This window comes from Choloepus didactylus, chromosome 1 (genome assembly GCF_015220235.1).
Source record: "Choloepus didactylus isolate mChoDid1 chromosome 1, mChoDid1.pri, whole genome shotgun sequence".
Lineage (NCBI taxonomy): Eukaryota > Metazoa > Chordata > Mammalia > Pilosa > Megalonychidae > Choloepus > Choloepus didactylus.
Window position 1 is genome coordinate 108,955,121 of NC_051307.1, and position 20,437 is coordinate 108,975,557.

A 20,437-nucleotide genomic window follows, 5' to 3' on the forward strand; every position below is an offset into this window, starting at 1 on the left:
AAATGCTAAAAAATAGATTGGGGTGATGAATGCACAACTATATGATGGTAGTGTGAACAGCTGATTGTACACCATGGATGATAGTATGGTATGTGAACATATCTCAATAAAAGCGAATTAAATTTTTTTTTAAAATGTGCCTTTGTATATAGATATACATTTTAAAGGAATCAGATAATCTTACAAACAGCCTTAGTGTTTCCTTTGAATCTGTCTTGGAATGACCATAGTATCTTCATGGAAAGGATTAGCCAGCTTCTTGTTCTAAGGCTAATATGGTGACCATTTGTCAGACTTGCTTGTCCAAGGCTAAAAAGGTACCAACAAGATGTAAACTGTAAGGAGAGAAAGAGATTAGGACTTTTCCTGGCAGTTAGTAGCTAAAATTCATGGGATTCTTACAAAATGACACAATGACAGCCTTTCTTGTCTTTTTCTTTCCATGTTGGTTCTGGTGAAGGAGGGCATTCCTGCTCTGGAAATTTCCTTATAACCCGGACAAGTTCATGGAAAGCTTGATCTACACACATTCTAATCTTTGCTGAGGCCTCCAAGTATGTTAACTTAAGCTGCCGTGCTAACTGCTGTCCTTCCTGTGTTACCTGTCTTTGACGATCTAGATCAGTTTTACTGCCCATTAAAATCATGGGAAATTCATCATGGTCCTTTATTCTGAGACCGTCTTTGAAACATAGATTTCTACAAAGCTGCCTCTATCTGTGCCTGAAGAGACCAACAGGAAACCCTCGCCAGTCCTCATATACTGTTCTCTCATAGCTCCAAACTCTTCCTGTCCTACTGTATCCAGAACAGCTAGCCAGGCTGCTCTGTCATCTATCACACACTGCTTTGCATAGGAATCTTCAATGGTTGGATCATAATCCGTTAAAAAATAGGATAAGATGAACGGGATCCTGAGCGCCGACTTGCCCACGCCGCCCCACGCTCACCGCCTGCCCTAGGCCAGGCTCTGGGCATGTGTACGGCCGGCGGGCCGCAGACTAGCAGAGGAGCGGGGTTCCCGGGTGCCGGCAGCTGTGAGGAGGAATGATGCGAGCGCGGCGCCTGGGGCTATCCTGTCCCGCCGAAGGTGCGGAGAAGCGGGGTGTCCGCCAGGGCCAGTGGCAGCGGCGGCGGGGGGGTGGGGGGGATGCGCTCCTCTACCCGCCTCCGCAGCTCCAGGGAACGCAGCCTCCAGAGCCACCACAAAATCATCCATCTGGTTTATAAAGAGTGGGCGGAGGAACATGGCACAATCATTTTCCACGTGCTTCAACAAATAAACATCCTAAGATGCTGCTGCCGCCCTGTACTTTCTATACTCTTTGCGTCAAACAAAAGTATTTTCCCCTTGGTAAAAAAGACAACCAGTGTTCCTTTATTAAATATCTGAATTAGAGAACCTACATCCATTCTCCTCCATTAGTCAAACAGATTTTACAAAAATGTCTACAAAACCCAAATATTCAACAGGAGAATGGATAAACAGATTGTGATTTATACAAAGAATTCCTGATACAAGCAACAACACAGATGAACCTCAAAACTGTGACAAGCAAAAGAAGCCAGACACAAAAGAGTACATACTGAATGACTCCATTTATATGAAGTTCAAGAACCGACAAGTTAATCTATGGTGAAAGAAATGAGAACATTAGTTGGGGGTGGTGGTTGTGTAGACTGGGAAGAGGCAGGAAGGATCATTCCGGGATGATAGAAATGTTTTCCATCTCAAAAAAGACTGTGGGTTACATGGGAGCATGCAATCATCAAAATTCATCCAAATGTACACTTAAAATCTGTTTCACTGAATGTAAATTATCTCCCTTTAGAAATAGACTATACAAGTATCAGGTCATGTCATTCCCTGCTTAAAACATTCCAATGGCTTCCTATAACACTTAGAATAAATTCACACTCCTTAACATGGCCAACAAAAACCCTACATGAACTGGATCTTGTCTTCCTCTCCATCCTTGATCATTAAGATTCAGAAATGTTGGTTTTCTTTCTGTTCCTCAATCGTTCCCCAGGGCTTTTGGACTTACAGTTCCTTCTGCCCAGAATGCTCTTTCCCCAAGTTGGCATTACCAGGCCCCAGCTCGGCTTTACCAGGCCCCAGCTCAAACCGCGTACCTTATCAGAGAAGGCATTCCCTGACCACCTTAACCAACATAGTTGTATTAGTAAAGGTTCTCCAGAGAAAAAGAAGTGACGGGAGATACTGCACACACACACACACACACACACACACAGAGATTTACTATGAAGAATGGGTTCATGCGACTGTGGGGAATGGTAGTCTAAATTCCATAGGACAGGCTGCAAGCTGGAAACTAATCAAGGTGATTGTGAAGTCTGGCAAGTCCATATTCCCCAGTGAAAGCTGGCTAACTGAAGAAAAAGCAGAAATTCTTTCTGATCTCTGAAATCCTCAGTTCTGGTTTTTAAGACCTCCAACTGATTGGATGAAGAGACTCCCCATACTGCTGAGGGCAATCTCCTTTGTTGAGTCTAGATGCAAACAACTGATTATAGATGCAAATCCACAAAGTAACAATAAGGCCAAAGCTTGCTTAACCAAAAACTGAACACCATAACCTAGCCAAAAACGACACATGAAATTAACCATCACAACAGCCCTCCCTGCACTGCTCTACCAAAGTGACAGGACACACTCAATAAATTATTTGCTGAAGAAATAAATGAAGGAACAACTAAAGCACATGCCAAAATATAAATACCCACAGGGCACATAACTACTAGCTTACATTAGCTTTCATCATTCTATTTAGAAATCTATTTGTTGGTACTGCTACATCTTCAAGGACACCACAGTTAAATGTTTAAAATAAAGGTACACAGAATTCCTTTATGCACTGGCAAAGGCAACACAAAGATAGGTATGGCAATATTTGTATCAGACAGAATTATTCAAGGCAAAAAACATTAATATGATAAAGATTATATTATATGAAAATATGCAATCATAAAAGTATGTCATAAACTATACACCAAAGACAATCAAAATATACAAAAAGCAAAACAAAACTGGAAATACTAGAATATAAGTAAAATTACAATCATAGTAGGAGTATTTGAACACATCTCTCAGAAATTTAAAAGATCAAGAAGATGACAAATTAAGATAATACAGTACTATAAGTAATGAAAATAACAGGCCTGATTTAACATACCTACAACTCTGAACCCAACTGAATAATTCACTTGAAATATCTATAAAACACTCATAAAACTTAAATCATACATGATTTTTCTGTAAACCTACTTCTGTAACAAAAATTAATTCATATGATAGGACATGAAGAAAGTCTCAATTATTGCACAACATGGAAATATTACTCTGATCCCAATAAAATTAAATATGAAATCATTAACCAAAAATTCACTAATGATACGTAAAATAAAATTCTCTTCTACATAACTCATGGCTCAAAGAGGAAATTAAAACTAAAATAACAGAGCATTTAGAAATTAACAACAATAAAAACAATCTATCTAAACCTAGGGAGACGTGTTCAAAGTCATCCTCAAAGGAAAATGACAACCCAGTTTTCATTTATGAAAACAGCTACAAAAATCCAATCAAGCAGGATATTAAAAGAATAGTGCATCATAACTAGAAGGTTATATTGCTAGCAATAAATAAAGTAAAAAATTAAGAATGAGCAGCTTGAACAAAGGCTAAATCCTAAAACCATAATGGGGAGGATCAGAAACAAGGTGATGTGCAATACATAGGTCTAATGTTTGCCCTTTAGGAACATATAACATAACTGAATTGTATTTTGCAAATTAAAAATATTAGTAGATTTACCCCAACATCATCCAGGCTTCCCAAACACTGCCCAGTGCACACACTAAGAATATATTTCCATTTTAATATTACACTGAGAAAAATAAGAAGTCCTAGCAAAAGAATCAAAGTGTATATTCCAATGTCAATTTAAAAGTTTTTCCTTTATTTGAAGATTACTCGTAAGACTGTCACCACCCAATAAAACAGGTAACTGAAAATAGAGACATTAATTTTCTTCCTAAAATTACAAGTATGCTTATTTTACAATACAAGTAACTGTAGTAGTCTATTTTAGGAAAAACTCAAACCAAGGGAAATCTAGAAGAGAACTGAAGATTCTGTTCTGGTTTTCATTAGGGTTGGTATTGACAAAAACTCTATTATAAGTATTCTAAGTCAGATCTTATATAAAAATTTTTTGAATGTGTTTTCATTTGTTGGCCAACGTGATCACCATTTCTTCAACCCATCTGGTATGGAAAAAAAACATATCAAGTAAAAATAATACCAATTTTACACTGGACCAGAATGGTGGGAAGCTGACAGAGCTTATGCTGTCGTTAGCATTAACTGATGCGGCTTTTCAGTTGATGATGTGGGCCACTCCCAGTATGAAATGTAAGGATGTAAGGAACTGAAATAAATGGGAAAGCTCAACAGCTGAACTCAAAAAAAAAACTGTTTCATTATTTAAATACTATGTATTTCCACCTCAAAATCACCTACTTTCCTATTATAAATAAAATAGCTTATGGCTACCCAAGCTGCTACATAAGCTCAGCCCCAGGAGCCATTCAGACCATATTCTGTCTCCAATCTTACAAAGTGACATGTACAAGAACTTAGGATAAAAGAGCTATTCTAAATTTCCCATGCCACTGCTTCCATCATTAGTGCAACAACTGAACCTTCACTATACTTTTCCTTACATTTAAATTTAAGTTTTCCGGACAGAGCCAGCCATACAGTATGTTAAAGAGTTCTGAAATAATTAAAGTAAATTTTTCTTAAATTGACATAAGAGAAGCCACATAATCTTTCATTTACTTTCTTGGAGCCACTATGAGACACAATCATTGGCATTATCCAAAATGGTAGTTCTGACTACCTATGACAATTCTGTTGTTCAATTTATGAAGCCATAATTTTTTTCTTTCCAAGAGAAGCAAAAAGGAAATAAAACTTGTCTCCAAGTCCAGATTCAAAAGGAAGGAGGAAGTAAGTGGACCAGATCAAGACTGTGTCAAACTCGGACCAGATCAAGACTGTGTCAAACTCTTAGACACAGTCACTGAAAATATATAATTTAAGCCCAAATCTTGCACAATTCGCTAAATAGGGACTTTCCACTGGAGTTTTTAAGCTGACTATTAAACCTATGAGGTTTCATGCTTTTTACCTGGAGTAGACATTCTGGAAAGACCACAAGTACCATAAAACCTCAAGCACGTTTTTGTTTTTTGTTTGTTTGTTTTTTAATTAGTTTTTCTTTAAACCAACATTCTACTCTAGAAAATCGACCTATCTAGAAAAATCTATATACTGATGAAAATTGTTTTGGAATTAGATAGTGGTGGTGGTTATACAACTTTGTAACTACACTATACTAAAAACATTAAATTTTATACATTAAAAGGTTGAATTTTATATGGTATATGAATTATACCTCAATAAGGTTGCTATTAAAAATAACAAACCCAATATTTATTTAACCTTAAACAAAAATCTACCTATTTACAAATTTTCTTTCACCAAGTATGTATGTGTGTGTTATATATACACTCACAATAAGCAAAAAAGTTAGCTGGGGAGTCAACATTAGGAAGAGGAGTTTCAGTTTGTGTGGGGGGAGAAGGGTGGGGTGGTTAATACTTTTTATCTTTCTCATGAAGTATGAGTCATTAAGCAGATACAGAGAGGTTCAAATTATTGGTAATGTCCTATTTCTTAAGCTAGGTGGTAGATAAGTAAGTATTTATTTTATCATCATTCTTTAAAACATACCTCTTTAAAACATACATTTAAATCATACATTCTTTAAAATATAGTTTTTTGGTACATATGTATTTCACAATTTTTAAATTCAGTTTTATTGAGATAAATTCACATACCATACAATCATCCATGGTGTACAATCAACTGTTCAAAGTACCATCATATAGTTGTGCATTCATCACCCCAATCTATTTTTGAACATTTTCCTTATACCAGAAAGAATCAGAATAAGAATACAAAATAAAAACAAAAATAAAAAAGAACACCCAAATCATCCGCCCATCCCACCCTATTTTTCATTTAGCTTTCGTCCCCATTTTTCTACTCATCCATCCATATACTAGATAAAGGGAGTGCGATCCACAAGGTTTTCACAATCACACTGTCACCCCTTGTAAGCTACATTGTATACAATCGTCTTCAAGAGTCAAAGCTATTGGGTTGGAGTTTGGTAGTTTCAAGTATTTACTTTTAGCTTTTCCAATGCATTAAAAGCTAAAAAGTATTATCTATATAATGCACAAGAACGTCCTCCAGAGTGACCTCCATTTGAAATCTCTCAGCCACTGAAGCTTTATTTCTTTTCATTTTACATCCCCCTTTTGGTCAAGAACATGTTCTCAATCCCATGATGCCAAGTCCAGATTCATCCCTGGGAGTCATATCCTGCATTACCAGGGAGAGTTACACCCTTGGAAGTCAGGTCCCACGTAGGGGGGAGGGCAGCGAGATCACCTGCCAAAGTGGCTTCGTTAGAGAGAGAGGGCCACATCTGAGCAACAAAGAGGCACTCAGGCGGAGACTCTTAGGCACAATTATAAGCAAATTTAGCCTTTCCTTTGCAGTAAAAAGCTTCACAGGGGGCAAGCAAGCCCCAAGACAGAGGGCTCAGCATGTCAAGACATTAGTCCCCAGTGTTTGTGAGAACATCAGCTACAATCCAGGTGAGGAAGTCCAACACCTCCTCAACCTCCCCCAGCTCCTCAGGGGGGCACCAAATATATATTTTTATTCTCCGCCCAAATTACTTTGGGATGTGTTGCTATTTCACTCTAACTTATACAGACCTACCACATATCACTTCCTATTCAAAGTTCCATGTAATGTGGTGTTTGAACAAACTGACTGCAGAAGTTATATTGTTTAGAAAATATAGATCCTACACCAAATAAACATTTCTTCCCTTGGTCTCACATGGAAGTTGAAGTTTGAACACACAGTCAGTTTCAACCTTTACCCTTTGGCCCAATTTGCCCCAGTCTTAACCAGATCTGCTTCATTCATATCTCTAATTAAAGTCTAGGCTCTTTTTCAGCTTTACTTTTTTTTTTTTTTTTTAAACAGCTGCTGTATGCATTAATACTGACATTCATGTCTGCTGAGCTCTAGCTTTGAGTTTCAGGTGTAATACAGATACCCAATGTTCCAGAGACCAATCAGGTTATACACCAAGGGATCAACTTCTCAGAGTTTGGAGACAGCCATTACAATTCAGGAATAGATTTGACTGCTGTAAGAGCTTACAATCTAGGGACCATTACAATAATCATTTCCCTGTTAGACTGTGCTCTAAGATTCAATTCTGAGTTTACACATAGTAGTTAGTCCATATTGGTGAGGCTTATAGTGTTTGACTTTGTTTCTGGCATACTTCACTCAAAATGCTGTCTACAGGATCCATTCACCTCATTGTTTTAAAAATAAAACAAGAAAATTTAAAAACAAAGAAATTATGTTACATCAGTCCCATGGAATACAATTAGTTCTGCTATATGTGTTCTCCAAATCACCACCCTATGCAAGATCATGCAATAAAAACCAAAGGGCTGGTGCGGCTCTGAGCATGCACGCCCATGGCCATCTTAACCCACACTCCTGCTGGCATCTGAGAGAGATGGCTAATGCCTGGTGCTTACTGACTGATGATGGTATGAGGTAAGACTGTCTACTATTTAATCAAGAGGACTTGAGACTGACCTCTTCACGAAATTTAGACATGACACTATACTGAAGAGACTTTAGGTATAAGAAGTATTCAGGTCATCTCTCTCAAGACCTTCTCTGTCTGCATAAGAAGAAATCAGAGAAGGAAAGAATGGTGGCTGGGTGGCTGACAAATTGTTTTCAGAATGAAATATTCATCTTCATATCAAATGGTCATCTCCTCTGCAGAATATTTTGCTGGGGAAAACATCTAGTGTGTTGGAAATGGTAAGATTCACAAATTGCAATACCTTTCCTTCCACATTAAACAAAGAAGAAATACCACAAAATAGAAAGGCAATGCAACAACCATGACAGATACTTCAAACTAGTGTTATTCACACAAAGTGAAGCTGTGGTTTAGAAAGCCTCCGAGTATGTTGAATTGAAAAGCATGCTAAACATGCCACAAAATATATTTCTTCAACGTTCCCTCAACTAAATATTCCCATCTATGTAACCTAGATGAACTTCTTAATAAAAAATTTAGTTGGGTTATTACTAGCTAAGCTCTATAACAAGCCTGTGAAAGTAAAGAGTATACCAGAACTTTCTGGCCAAAGAGTCACTTCATTCTACTTGAAAGTACTCAGGTCAGGAATATATGCACACAGTCCAAATGCGAGAAAAAACAAAACCAAAGAACTTCATCACACTAATTTATTTCCAATACATACTTAAAGTCATAGTTGGGCGGGGAAGAATCTCTGAAAGTAATAAATCTGGAAAACTTTTATAAGTCATCATTGATACTTTTAAAACAGGAGAGAAACCACATTGGAAAGGAACTGTATAATTGTAAGGGACATGAAAAAGCCTTGAGTGAACATTCATGCCTTAAGACTCATCAGAGAACTTATAGTAGAGAGAAAATTTGTGAGCCTAACCACTTGTGGAAAACCCTTCAGAAAGAACTCTCTCCTTACTGTACACAAAAAATTCCATACTGGTGAGAACTCTCATGAGTGTAATGAGTGTGGAAAAGTCATCCCCCAAAATTCACACTCAAGAGAAACCATATAAATGCAGTGACTTGTGGGAAAGTAACTTTCTTCTCAGACCATCAAGAATGTGTAAGAATTCATGATGAAGAGAGGCTGTCTGCTTTTAAGGAATGTGGGAAAACCTTTACTCATTATACAAGCCTTTTTGTATACATTCAAACTCACACTGGAGAAAAACCTTATGAAAATAAAGAATGTGTGAAAGCTTTCCTTCAATCTTCATATCTTACAAAACATTTAAGAACACACAGTGGCCTGTTGCCTGTGGAATCTAAGAAATCTGTGGAACCCTTTCATTTCCCCCCAGATCTTGCTAAACATAGAAGATTTTCTACTGGAGAGAAACACTAGGTTTGTAAGGAATGTGGCAAGAGTTTTCTTGTTTCTCAAAACTTAATATTCCTATGCAAGTCTACACTGGAGAAAAGCCCTACAAGCATAATAAATGTGGAAAAGCCAAAAAAACAACAACAACAACAAAAAAAAAAAAAAAAACCATAGAGCTTATGGGAAAAGGGGGATAGCGGTAAAACACTCAAAAACTTCCTCAGTGACATAACAAAGGAACTCTAATAAAAATGATTAAGAAATACATAAATGCTACAATAAATGTGGCCCTTTACCTTGAAAAAGACCTCAAGTTTGCTTATGGAGGTGGCCATTAGAAAGGTTATAGCTTGGGAATTACAGTGAAGTGGTAAAAAGAGGGTTACCTGAAATCAACAGAAAGTTTTAATACCAGATATGGGTGGGAATAGCTTATAACAGCAGTAAACTGAGGTAACTGCAAGATGTTTGAGGTGTGTGCATTTTGTATATTCCTTTCATGGCTTGGTTCAGCAGGGCACAGTTTTCAGCATTCACGTAGTATTTCTTATAGATGAAATCACACATAAGCAAAAGTGAAATTTCCATTATGCTCTGATAGTTTCCTAAAGTAGCAAACTGCACTGGAACAAATTCACCTTTTCTTATAAACCAGGACTGTATTGCTGTAAAACTGAAATGCAGCTAATAAAAAGAAAATGCTGATATGCTAATGACTCCAAAACAAATTACTAAGTGAAAAAAAAGTCAAGGTATGGAACAGTGTATATATTTTGATTCCTTCTGTGTAAAATAGGGGAAGAGAAAAGAGAGACAAAAGAAATACCTATGTAAGTTGTTATGGAAGGAAAGATAAAAAATGGTTAAACTATTTGCCTTTGGGTAGTAGTTTTATTTTTCATTTTATTTCTGACTATACTGTCTGAATTTTCTGACCATATACATGCATTATTCTGGAGAGAAAAACACCAAGAGGGCTTATCTGGGAGATGAATTACAAGAGTCTTTCTGTTTTCTTCTTACACACACAACTACAGAAAATGTGAAACAAACGGAACACTCATTCACTGCTGGTGGGAATGTAAAATAGTGCAATCACTTTGGAAAACAGTTTGGCAGTTTCTTTACAAGTTAAACACATACCTACCACATAACCTAGCCTTTCCATTCCCAGGTATTTTACCCAAGAAAAATAAAAGCACATTTCCTTACAAAGACACATACACAAATGTTCTTAGCAGCTTTGTTTCTAACAGTCAAAAACTGGAAACAAATATCCACCAACTGATGAATGGATAAACAAAATGTGGTATATCCCCAGACAGTGGAACACTATGCAGTCATAAAAAGGAATGAAGTACTGTTACAACATGGATGAACCTTGAAGCATTATGTTAAGTGAAAGAAGTCACTAACAAACGATCACATTTTCTCTTACTTCATTTATATGAAATGTCCAGAAAAGGCAAATCCATGGACACAGAAAGGAGATTAGTGGTTGCCGGGGCTGGGGGAGGGGGAGAACTGGGATTGACTACTAATAGGTACACGGTTTCTTTTTGGGATGATGATAGTGAAGAAATATTCACTATGTTGCACAACATGGTAAACTACCGAAACCAATGAATTGTATGTTAATGTGACTTATAACTCAATTTTTAAAAATGCACACATACTTGCAAATAAACTGATTTTAAAAATTAAAATACACAGTGATCACTAATGTATACACCACCTTGTGTAAAAACATTTCAAATAAAACTGAAACCATCCCCTCTTCTCCACCCCACCAGCTGCATACTCCTCACCCTCACCTTTCATTATCACCCCATAACACCCACCCCACACACCAGGCTCACTCTTCAGATAAACAGAATAAAATATCCTTGGCTAGGATAAGTAATACTCTACCTCTCCCTGTCTGTAGTCATCAAAGTTCACAAGCCCAAACGTTCACAATTACCGTGCAATGCGTTTGTATTTCACCTCTCCCTTCTCTCCACTTACTGAAATGCTATTTATCCTTCAAGAATCAAATGAAATTCCAACTCATCCATGAAGCACACTCCAGCCTTTGAAAACTTTTTTTCTGAACTCCCACAGAACAGAAGCAATCTGTTTCATAAGTCTCATGTTCTATGAGGGAAAAGTATACCTACCCCCACCATTCCATTCAGTAGCAGTGCATAAAACAGACTGAAGGGGGGTGGGGGGGGATTAAAGGGAGGGAGATGGGAGCTTTAAATAGTCTATATTGAATGGGAAGAGCCGGGGAAAAGCATCTCTGAAAATCTATCCTAAGGAAATACTCTCAAGGCAGGATGATGTACACCATATGTGATCTGCAATCATAAACCTACAACTTAAACATTAGTTCTCCTCTTCTGATACATTTTATAATAAAAACCAGGGAACAGTCCATAGCAAACTATACTGCATATACTGCATCCACTGAATGAAGTAACGTGAAGGCATTTAAAACTATGAAAAATAGATGGGAAGAAATTCTGCAAGCTATATGTCTAGCTATATATATTTTAACATCTACAGAACTCAACACTAAATTAGAATATGGCAAACAAAAAAAATGGACAGAGGACAGGAATAAAAATTCGCATATGGCTAAAAAATATGAAAAACATGTTCAAACACACCAGTAATAAAAGAATAAAAAACTAAAAGACACCATTTTTTATCCATCAAATTTCATTTGGGAGCAGATAGAAATAAGGTATTCAAAGAAGGGGCACCTTTTTCTAATTCGCACATGTCTTCACTTCTTCACAACCCATTCTACTATTTCAATCTGGCTTCTATTGCCAACTTCTAGAACTCACAGTAATTCCAATGACCAAAACCAATAACCTCCATGTTGCTAAACCCAACTGAGCATCTGACAGAAACTACTAATAAGAAGACCATTTCTCTGTCTTCCAGAACCTTAACTTTTTTGGCTTGCCGGGTACCAATCTCCTGCTTTCTACACTGGAGTGCTTGAGTCCTTTTTATTGCTCTATCTGTGCTCTTTTCCTAAGTGTATAGTCCCACAACTTTATCTATGTACTGATTACGCCCAAATTTTTATCTCCACTCCTAACTTCTGTCTTCCCAAGTTCCAGACCTGAAGCATCCAATGTCCTCCTTGATATATCGACTTGATAACTAACATGCATCTCAAATTTATCACATCCAAAACAGAACTCTTAATTTTTCCCACCTCAAATTTGTCTTCCACTCTTCTCCATTTCAGTAAATAGTACCACCACCTGAGTTGTTCCAAACAAAAAGCAAAAAGCAGACAGCCTTGATTACTCCCTTTCCCTCATATTCCACATCAATCCACTTCCACGTCTTGTTCATTCTACCTAAGAAATACTTTTTGGCCCTTCCACTCTTCATCTCTGCTGCTATCCACAAATTATTGCAAAGAGCATCTTAATAGGTCTCCCAGCTTCCACTCTGGTCCTTTTCCTCCACATACGTCAGATTATGCTACTTCCCTACTTAACTTTCAAAGGCTTCCCATGAAAACTACATTCCTAATCAGGGCATAATCTCCCCTTTCTTTGAAAGAGTATATCACCCACAAATATTACAACCAATGATAAAATCCCTTGACAGTAATACTACCGGTACTTTTCCCTTCCTGTTTTGCTTGTCTGTACTTTCATTTTTCTAAAACAAATACTTGCTATTTCCTTATTTGAATATAGGTAATGATATTGCTGACTATTATATAATTATTTGGCATTTTTATACGTTAGAAGGGAATGGAAAATGGTATGTAAACTCCAATTACAATTCATAAAAAATATGCTTATGTGGAAGTACTAGCAAACATGCATCAAAATTCTAAGAATGCATGTCAAGGCTGTGGGATTATTGGTGATATTTTCCCTCCTCTACTCTCTACTTTTTTTACAACAGTGTTACATTTATAATAGGAAAAAAAAAAGAGACCGTGTTATAAACTCATTGTCTTCTGCAATCTGGCCACAATCCACCAAACCAGCCTTTCTTCCAGGTACTCACTTTCCCAAGCTTTTCACTCCAACCCCTCACTGTCTCTCACACCTAGGGAGCTTTCACTCCGGCACCATCCCTGGAATATCTTCCAACCTTCTAAATCCTACTCATCCTTCTCGGGGGAGAGGGACGGTAGGGATGGCGACAGGTTGAAGGGAGATTCCAGGATTCTTCTTGGTGAATCCACAATTTGCTGGTGCTAGAGTCAAATCTCGTCTCCAATCCCATGAACAGTCACCAAACTCAACACCCAGAAAGCTCCGGCCACTGCAGTGGCTCAAGGGACCCTCCCTCCGCTCAGAAAGCTCTGTGCCCACTTGAAAAGGGGCCCCCACCCCACATACACACACCCAAATTTCGGGTTCCAGCTTCGGAGACTCCCCCGAAATGCATACTCACCCTGGATCCCGGCTCCTCCGCGGGATCCTCTCCTCTCTGCAAACACTCGCCCCTCTCCTTCCCCTCAGACCCGAGGGCTCGCTGGGTCGGGCCTCCGCACTGCCGGCCAGAGTGGGGGAGGGGCGCGCACGTGCCCGTCCCGTCCCGCCCCGCCCAAACAATGCCCCGAAGCGCACCGCGCGCGCCCGATCGGTCCCATCCCGCTCCCGCCAACGCTTACCCTTTTTACGGGTCTCTGACTGAAGCGCAGGCCCCACCGGGCGCCGTGAGAGGGCGCAGGGCACGTGACGGAGGCGGGCAAAGCACTGCGGAGCCGCCCCACGACGAGGCCCCAGCGACCCGAGAGCCCGCGGAAGCACACGGCGCCGAGGAACCCGCCCGGCGGATTCCGTCCCGCACGTCAGCAGCTGAGACGGGTCGGGGAACGCGCGCGCGCGCGCGGCGCTAACGGCGCGCGGCCCCGGGGGCGGAGCTCGCAGGGATGTGGGCGGGGCTGGGGGTGGGACTGGCGTGGCCGCGCTGCCTAGGAGGTGTTGGCGTCGGCTTGGGCAAAGGCACCTTTATTTATCGTTTTACTCTCTAAAGTGAAGCAGCTGGTGATGTAGCTCCAGGTTTGACAGAATATTCGTTCTGTCGACATTTATGAAATTTCCACAATAATAACTGGTTTTTGTGGGTGCCGTCTGATGCCACGCTCTGTACTAGGTGCTAGGAATACAAATAACTGTAGTTAGTTATTAACCCATTTTGCAGGTGCAGAAACTGAGGCTCAGAAACATTAGGACTTATCCAGGTCACACAACTAATGAGTGACAATCCATCAAGCCAGTTTGTCCATCAAGTCCAGTGACAATCCATCAAGTCAAATGTCTTTTAAAACACACGCAATCTTTCCTCTCCTTTACCCTGTACCACTCTAGTCAGAGGCACCTCCGCCTCAACTCTCTGACCAAGACTGCAATAGCCTCCTGACTGGGTTCCAAGGATCTACTTCTGCTCCTCTTCAATCCCTTCTTCCCACTACTTAAAAATGTATCACTGGAGCTGGGTCGTGGGTTTAGGGGTGTTCCCTTTATTTTTTTTTTTTTATACTTTGTATATATGTTATCAATTCTTTTGGATGTATTGCTTGTTTAATAAAAAATTTTAAAGGTTTTACTCCTATGTTCCCCAGTAACAAGCCCATTGCATTTGCTCAAAAAGCATTTGTTGAATGAATGAGGAGGAGTGCTAGGAACTGACTCCAAAGCCCTGTCAGCCCTGAATCTAGGACCTGAGGGAGTAGAGCAATTTATAATATGCCACCCCCGGCCTCCTGATGTTAAGGTCTATTAAGGGCAAAGACAGGTGAACAATATAGTTTGTTCAACACATTTTTATTGCATTTCTAATCTCTGTTGGCACTGTGTGCCAGGCACTATGTTAGGCACTGAGGATAGTTTTGTACAGAAGTGAACAAACCAGACCCCTGCCTTGTGTAATTTACAGCCTAATTATCACATGAGGGGAAACCTAATCTAAATGGCAAGGCCAAGAAAGGCCCCCCTGAAAAAGTAACATTAAGCTAAGATCCAAAGCAAGCATAGGAATTGGAGAGATAAACATAAATTTGGTGGAGAAAGAAGTAAGGTCAGAATGAGGATGTCAGTGTTTCCCCCACTCTTGGGGTCTAATTCTGAGTTGGGAGCTTAGAAAAAGCCAGCCAAGGGCTGGAGAGGCTAGAAAACCTACTTCCCCAGCCCAGCCTGGAAAGATGCCCAATAATGGGGGAAGCTTTCTCTGAAGTCTGTAGCGTTCTGGTGGTGGCTTGCTGGCAATCCTCCACCACATGATCATCTGTCTCCTCTATCTCCTCCTCTGGCTTCTACTCCTCCTGCTTAGTCATTTGTGCCTCTGTCTAGATTTCCTCTCTCTCCTTATTAGAACTCCAGTCTTATTGGATTAAGGCCCACCCTGGTTCAATGCCTCAACTAAATAGGATCTTTGAGGGTCCTATCTACAGACAATTCTACACATCCATACCTGTCAGGTGGGGGTGAGGGTGGTGTTTGCACTTGAAGATCCCTTTTACAAATGAGTCCAGACCCACAAGACTGGGGTGTTAGGACTTGAGTATGTTTGTTTGGTTTTTTGTTTTTTGTTTTTTGTGTTTTTTTGTTTGTTTGTTTGGATTTGGGGAAGGCATGTTTTAATCTACACAGAGGGCAACTTTGAAATGACTCAATATTTACTGTTTTAAACCAGAAGAGATCCAGATAACTTTCACTGACAATTTAGCTCACTGCCTAATAGAATTGGAACCCACAAGAAAGTTTGCATCATTTAAAGAGAACATAGCTGCAGATTTCTAAACACGCAGTTGTAGTACATTTCAGTAACAGAGATAAGCTCTATGAAGGAAATGTGCACGGTGCTTAGAAAACGCAATACGGGGGGACCAAATTTAATGCAGAGGTAGAGGGGCCTCCCTAAAAAATGATGTTGAGACCTGAATGAAGTAGGAAGTGTTGGGGTGTGATAAAGCCTGAGACAGGGTTAGCAGGAAGCCCTGAGTTGCATAAGCAAGAGCAGAGTGAGAGGGGAAGAGGCCGAGAGCTAGGCTGGAGCAAGACCGTGCAGGGATTTGCAGGCGGTGGTAAGATTCTGATCTTTACCTTAAGAGCAACGGGAAGTCACCAAAGAATTTTAAGCAGGGGAGCTATGTGTTTGATTTGCCCTTGAGAAAAGATCAGTTGCTCCAGCAACTGGCCGGGTGTGTGAAACTGTTGGAAAGCAATTCAAGTAATCCGGGTGAAAAATAAGGGTGGCTTACACTGGGCAGTGGAGATGGAGGGAAGTGGATAGATTCAAGACTTGTGGAGAAAAAAACAAGAGATTTGGTGATGAACTAGGAGGAGATTGGGGAGGAAACAGAAGGGAACAGCTCCCATTAAACTGAGTGGTGCCTTAGGAAAAAGTCACCCTTCCAGCCTACAGACCTCACTGGAGCACACAACTTGGCAAGTGTCTGGAGGTGGTTTCAGGCCCCACCTCCCTGCCTGGCCAGGCCCCTTCAGGCAGCACTCACCTGCACAGTCACTGGAGGTGGTCCTGGAGGGAGAAGAACGGGGTGACTCCCACGTGTCTGGCCGGGCAAACAGTGGTTAGAGGTGTCATTTACTGAGATGTAGGAGTCAGAAGGAAGGCAAAGTTTGTATGTTGGGGGCAGCGAGTGAATCAGAAATTCAGTCAGGACTTCTACCTGGAGATATTAAGCAGGTGGCTGGGCATACGGTTCTGTGGCTCACAGGACACCTGATGGGTGGTGCTGTCAACCTACGGTCATTTATATGTAGTTCAACCTCAGAGCTGCTGAGGTTGCCATTGGAAAGAGTACAGTTCACAGGGGCTGCACAGTCACAGCCTACAGATGTCACACTTGGCTTTCAACAAGCCCCTTCAAACATTGAGAAACTTCACATAATAACCTGGATTTCTGCTTATAAGAAAAATCAGAAGTTGTAGTACTCTGGACCCACATTGCTATAATTAGATGCAGTGTTAGCTAACACTTATTACATGTCAGGCAGTGTTCCAAGCCCTTCACAAATTTATATTCTTCATATTTTAAGGAAAAGAAAGCCAAAGCACAGAGAGGTTGAGTGGCTTGCCTGAGGTCAGACAGTGAAGAAGTAGTCGCAAGCCCAGGCAGTCTGGCCCCACCTTCTTAGCTGCCACACCACTGAAGCAGCTGGAGGGCTGCAGTCCCATTTGGAGAAGCCCTATTGCCTTCGGGGTGACAGTCCCCACCACTCCCTATTGCTCCCCTGACCCTGAGTCCAAGCATTAGTTGTCATTTTTTGTTTTACTTGCATTGTTCCTTTCTATATCAGAGAAATAATTCTCTATACTCATGCCTCTACAAAGTAGAAATTTTTTAAAATATTAGATTGAGACTTGTAACTTCTATGGGAAAGGAGTATAATAATTTATTTGTGGAAGATCTGTTGTGTGTTATCTGGTCAGGTAAAACTGGTAAAAACAGGTGTACCGGTTTGTATGTATTATGCTCCCCAGAAAAAGCCATGTTCTTTGATGTAATCTTGTGGGGGCAGACATATTAATGGGAATTAAGTTGGGAACATTTGGATTAGGTTGTTTCCATGGAAATGCGCCCCACCCAATTGTGGGTGATAACTCTGATTGAATAATTTCCATGAAGATGTGGCCCTGTCCATTCAGCATGGACCTTGATTAGTTTTCTGGAGCATTATATAAGCTCAGACAGAAGGAACAGGCTTGCTACAGCCAAGAGGGACACTTTGAAGAATGCACAGGAGCTGAGAGAGGAACTGCAGTTCACAGAGACATTTTGGAGATGGCCTTTGAAAGCAGACTTTTGCTCTGGAGAAGCTAAGAGAGAACAAATGCCCTAGGAACAACTGAGAGTGACATTTTGGAGAGAAGCTGAAGCCTAGAGAGGAACATCCTGGGAGAAAGCCATTTTGAAACCAGAACTCTGGAGCAGACACCAGCCATGTGCCTTCCCAGCTAATAGAGGTTTTCCGGACACCATTGGCCATCCTCCAATGAAGGTACTCCATTGTTGATGCATTACCTTGGACACTTTATGGCCTTAAGACTGTAACTGTGTAACCAAATAAACCCTGTTCTAGTTTGCTAGTGCTTCCAGAATGCAAACTACCAGAAATGGATTGGCTTTTATAAAAGGGGGTTTATTTGGTTACAAAGTTACAGTCTTAAGGCCATAAAGTGTCCAAAGCAACATGTCAGCAATCGGGTACCTTCACTGGATGATGATCAGTGGTGTCTGGAAAACCTGTTAGCTGGGAAGGCATGTGGCTGGCGTCTGCTTCAAAGCACTGGTTTCAAAATGGCTTTCTCCCAGGACGTTCCTCTCTTGGCTGCAGTTCCTCAAAAATATCACTCTTAGTTGCACTTGGGATATTTGTCCTCTCTTAGCTTCTCTGGAGCAAGAGTCTGCTTTTAATGGCTGTCTTCAAACTGTCTCTCATCTGCAGCTCCTGTGCTTTCTTCAAAGTGTCCCTCTTGGTTGTAGCTCCTCTTCAAAACGTCACTCACAGCTGCAGTCAGTTCCTTCTGCTTGTCAGCTCATTTATACGGCTCTGTTGATCAAGGCCCACCCTAAAAGGGTGGGGTCCTGCCTCCATGGAAATATCCAATCAGAGTCATCACCCACAGCTGGGTGGGGCACATCTCCAAAGAAACACTCAAAGAAATCTAATCAAAACTGATAACATCTGCCCACACAAGATTACATCAAAGATAATGGTGTTCGGAGGACACAATACATTCAAACTGGCACAAACCCTTTTTATAAAAGCCAATCCATTTCTGGTGTTTTGCATTCTGGCATCATTAGCAAACTAGAACAACAGGTTATTATTTAGATAAAATGTGTGTTAGAAACTGTTAACTATGTGTCCATACTTCTGAGATGATGTATCATTCCCAAGTATAAATGATTAAAATGGCACAGAGACAAGGCAACAAAAGCGTTAGTTTCTTTATTTCAGACTGTTTGTACCAGGTTGACCTTAGATTGAGGTGGAGAAGACTTTGACAATATGTTTAAACTTGGTTTCAAGAGTGGAAAAAATATGATTTAGTCATATATTGGGGTCTAATCTTAGACCTTCTATTTTTAAAAAATGTAATGTGATAATGAATACCTGATATAAAATTTCTTATTTTAACCACTTTCAAGTATACATTTCAGTGGTATTAATTACATTCATAAGTTATGCAACCATCACCACCATTTATTACCAAAACTTTTCCATCATCCCAAACAGATATTCTGTAGCCATTAAGCATTGACTGCTCATTCCCCATTTCCAGACCCACTCCCTGTCTTATAGTTTCTTAACTAGGAAAGGCTGAGGTGAGGTTGGGGATGGGGGTGGGGAGTAGCTTGGTTTGGATTGAACCAGTCTTTTCCTTAGAAAAAGTGGGGGAGGGGCAGAGGATGTTAAATGTACAATACTTATGAAAGGAAAAGCTGCTATTAAAGAAGATTCCAGGGGTGCTGACACTGACCCAGTAAAAGGAACCAGTGGTTAGGGGACCTCATTGACAGGAGCCAGTGCCCTAGAGCTTGAAGGGCTCAAGTTGGTGGCTGGCAATGGGGGAAGACAGGTTAAAAACAGCAATAAGTAAAACAAGGGAAGTCAGAGAAGGGTGGTGAAAGGAGAAGACGGCTGTTCTGTTTTGCTAATGCTGCCGGAATGCAAAACACTAGAAATGGATTGGCTTTTATAAAAGGGGGTTTATTTGGTTACACAGTTACAGTCTTAAGGCCATAAGGTGTCCAAGGTAACGCATCAATAATTGGGTACCTTCACTGGAGGATGGCCAATGGTGTCCAGAAAACCTCTGTTAGCTGGAAAGGCATGTGGCTAGTGTCCTGCTCCAGAGTGTTGGTTTCAAAATGGCTTTCACTCTCAGTTGCTCTTGGGGCATTTGTCCTCTTAACTTCTCTGGAGCAAAAGTCTGCTTTCAACAGTTGTCTTCAAATTGTCTCTCATCTACAGCTCCTCTCTCAGCTCCTGTGCATTCCTCAAAGTGTCCCTCTTGGCTGTAGCAAGCTTGCTCCTTCTGTCTGAGCTTATATAGTGCTCCAGTAAACTAATCAAGGCCCATGCTGAATGGGTGGGGCCATGCCTCCATGGAAATTATCTAATCAGAGCTATTACCTACAGTTTGGTGGATCACATCTCCATGGAAACACTCAAAGGATTCCAATCTAATCAACACTGATATGTCTGCCCCCACAAGGCAGCATCAAAGATATGGCTTTTTCTGGGGGACATAATACATTCAAACTGGCACAATGGCTCAGGCAGAAAACTGTTTCTAGACT

The 20,437-nt window shown here is 40.4% G+C and overlaps 1 protein-coding gene and 1 pseudogene across 6 annotated transcripts in view; both read right to left on the reverse strand.

The window, feature by feature from the left end:
• The window catches only part of YEATS2 (YEATS domain containing 2), a 194,662-nt gene extending 180,731 nt beyond the window's left edge, over positions 1 to 13,931 (reverse strand). For 2 of the 6 annotated variants that reach the window (XR_005217407.1, XM_037839570.1), the window contains exon 1: positions 13,775 to 13,931. The gene's annotated coding sequence lies outside the window, so the exon portion shown is untranslated. Of the gene's footprint in view, positions 1 to 13,554; positions 13,685 to 13,774 lie in introns of those variants that run through there. The other 4 variants (XM_037839566.1, XM_037839548.1, XM_037839564.1 and 1 more) reach the window with 3 other exon arrangements.
• On the reverse strand, positions 330 to 1,142 carry LOC119536903 (annotated as a pseudogene).
• Positions 13,932 to 20,437: the final 6,506 nt, after the last annotated feature.